Source organism: Neophocaena asiaeorientalis, unplaced genomic scaffold, assembly GCF_003031525.2.
Source record: "Neophocaena asiaeorientalis asiaeorientalis breed wild unplaced genomic scaffold, Neophocaena_asiaeorientalis_V1.1 scaffold7, whole genome shotgun sequence".
NCBI classification, from domain to species: domain Eukaryota; kingdom Metazoa; phylum Chordata; class Mammalia; order Artiodactyla; family Phocoenidae; genus Neophocaena; species Neophocaena asiaeorientalis.
In genome coordinates, this window is record NW_020185337.1 from 4,247,871 (window position 1) to 4,251,644 (window position 3,774).

Here is a 3,774-nt window from a genome sequence, read left to right on the forward strand (position 1 = left end):
CTTTCCCTACTACCACTTAGGATATGAATGAATTCCTTAGTTGCTCACGATCCAGTGCATTTCATTGTATTGGTAAGTGCCTCACGTGCTGACGTTGAGAGGAAAATGTTAATTCCCTCAGTCTAGGAAAGGTTAAAAAAGAGGCAGATCTTCACTGGTCATCTTCAGCTTTACCACAGCTTTATACAAAGTGAGAACTGTGTTCACCAGGCACATGGGTTACAAACTACTAGAGGAGACTAACGTGGAGGCTACAGGTGTAAAGGGCAGGTCTACCAAATCCATTCCAATTATTTTAATAAATTTTTTATTAATAATACTTTATTAAAATTTAAAACTTTGGAATAATTGCTAAACCAGATGGAACCCCGGGACAAAGAAATAAGCCAAGACCATAGCAGGCAAATCAGGGTATATAATTAATTCTCTCTCTCCCTTTCTCTCTCTCATTCTTACTCCTACCTGTTCAATAATCTAGATCATTACCAGAGAAAAGAGAATGAGAATGGTGAAAAAGTAACCTTAAAGTGACTAACCTTTACCCAAAAGAAGTGAAGAAAAATCCAAACTGACAAAATTTGACCTGAATTGTCAAGATTCAATTTTGTACCATCAGTGGAAATGAACACTTGAGAATGAATATAAAGTCAGGAATAGAGAAAATAAAGTTCCCATTTTTATGATTGTGAAATTTAGTTCTGCTATAAACTCTAGAATGATGAGGTATCTGTAAATCTTTTCTTACATGATCTTTTCTCAACCTATTTCTTCACCATTATCTTAAGCCTATATTTTCCAGGCTGACAAAACTTCTGATATTTCCTGGACTACATCAATTTTTTTCCTTCCTCAAGGTATTCATTCTTGCTGTTCCCTCTGCCTGGAACTTCCTGGCATTTTGCATGGCCTTTTCTCATTTTTCAGGAATCATTTTATAGGAACTTTCAAAGATAGGTCTTTCAAAATTACTCTAGCTAAATCAGCCCTTGGACCATTTTTCTTTATAAATAACTCCCTCTTACTTACTCTATGGTCTTTGTCTTAATCTGTAATTATTTTGTTTATGTATCTGTCCACTGCTTTATTAACTCTTTACCATTTTGAACATAAGCTTTATGGAGGGGAAGGGGGCCGCAGGAACCATGTCTTTCTTATGCACTGTAGAATCTCCAGTGAAGAGTGAAGTGTCCATCACAGAGCAGGTTCTAAATAAATATTGATCGAATGCACGAAAGAAGAATAAATGCCCTATAAGAAATCATGAAAAGAGTCAATTTCTTCTCTTTCTCTCCATCAGCAAAAGCTACAAGAGAGATTTCAGCCCAACAAAGAAGCAACTTTATGATTGTATCAAAATCTGTATATCTAAGCCAGATAAATGTCCTGGGATCTCCAATTGCCTATGTTCCATAGGTGCCTCAAAATCAACGTATCTAAATGCACTCATTACATGTCTCCAAACTTGTTTCTCTATTTCAAATCATGGTGGATGACACCATTCAAACATGACTAAATCTGACCAGTTCTTGCCCATTAATATTTGTTGTATTTCCTCTTCATTCCGTATTATTCTTTGTATATTTTGATTTCTCCTAATCTGCAATGAATTCCTAATTCATTTTCTACTTCCAGTTTTATTCCCTTTCTGATTATTCTCCACACTGTTCTTTAAGACTAATCTTTCTAAAGCACAAAGCAGATAAGCTTAAAGCTCTGTTTATTCTTTCCCATAGGAACAAAGTTCAAATTCCTTAGCCTGATACAAAAAACCACCACGATTTGATCTTTACTTGCCTCTCTGGCTTCAATTCTCAATGCTGCCACCTCTCTCTATCCTCAAATTTATTTTATGCTTTAGTCTACAGAACTACTCGCAGTTTTCTAATCTTGCTGTGCTCTTTCATGTTCAGACCTTTACTCATCCTCCTTCTTATGCCAAGAATACTCCTTTTTGCCTGTTGAGGGTATCTATTTGTCTTTCAAGGTTTGACTCAAACAAAGACTTTGCAAAGTTTTTGATCCTCCACGGAGAAACAGACCACAGTTAAACATGGGATGAGCTCTTTTCTAAGATATGATGTTATTGGTGTTGTTTAAGAATTAATATTAAAAGAACTGAAGAGATGATTGAGTCCGTTAATTTAAGTCCCTTTGTTTTCTTAAATTCTGGGAACTTGAACATTGGAATCACAATTAAAATAGAATGAGAAAAGGTATGGACTAGACGTGCAGAAAATCCTTTTCTAAATGCTTTAGGATGTTTGACAACACTAATATAGATGACCACTTTATTTCTCCATCCTATAAAAAGTAAAAGTGAAGTAAACATTAATAAAACATAAAAGTAAAATAAACTTGAAATTTTTAAAAAAAGAAATCTTCATGTGCCAGAAAAAGGAATAAATACAAATGAAGGCTTCAGCCACAGATATGCCCCCTAGACATTGGATACTGGGTTGTGATTTTTTTAAACAGTCTTCAGGAAACAAGGGATGGAATCTTGAGTCCAAGGAAGGTAGGGAGCTGGAACTAAGCCCTCTGCACAAAACCAAAAGTTGTTCAGCCTGTGAAAAGGGAACTAGAAAGTTTTCCATGCCCCAGGAATTCAGGAATAAAGTCAACCGACTGGGATTGTGGGTAAGAAAAAATATGGTACCTACAAGAAACCAAAGGGCAGCACACAACAAAGCTTGGGGATTTGGGAAGATACTACCCTAACAGTGTGGAATTCCTAGATAAGAAATTAATACAGGTATCTTTTAAAGAAATAATATAAAATTCAATATATAAGAAATTATGATAAAATATAAAATTTGAAACCAATTTCTAGGGGCATTCACACCACTCAAAGTGTGGGACTCTCACAGATTTATGAGAGAGAGAGAGACAGAGAGAGGGAGAGAGCAAGCTCACAATAAAAATATATAAACTGCAGGAAGACATTAATTACTGAGGGATAACTAGCATATTCGATAGACAAGAAAGTCAGTATCCTAAGAACTAGAGGTAATAGAATAATCTAAAAAGAATTATAAAATAATAATTTTAATGATGATCAAGGTAAAAAATAGAACCCATGATAAAATAATAAATCTGTATGAAAAATGAATAGGCAGATTTGAAATAAATACAAACTGAGCATTTGAAAACTTTTTTTTAAAAGTACATAGTCATTAAAATTAAAAATTTATCAGGTGAATAAAGTAAATTCAACACAGCCAAAGAGAGAATTAGTGAACTAGAAGATAGGTCTTAGGAAATTATACAGAATAAATAGCCCAGAGAAACAAAACAATAGAAAATATGAGAGGCTAATAAACATAAAGAATAGAATTATAAAATCTAATATATGTTTAAGAAGAAATTCAGAAGGGCCAAGAACATAGGGAATTGGGGAAAACAATATTCAAAAAGATAATGGATAAGTATGATGCAGAGTTGGAAAAGAAATCAAAGAGAAAAGGTAAATTCCCTGCAAAGAAAGTATCTTTTTGGTTGATAGCAGACTTTATATTAAAGAAGACACTGCAATCATATCTTCTGAGAGAAAATAATTTTCAATTAAGTATTTAAGCTCAAAAAATTATGACTCCAAAATGAGGGTGAAATAAAGATATTTTTAGATAAGCACTAAGAATACTTATCACTCATAGACAGACTCTCACTAAGACAACAACAAACAAACACTAAGAAATATATTTCAGAGCAAGAAAGATGGATCTCAGAAAAGTGGAGTGGAATGCAGATGCAATAAACTTATGTCAACTATGCATG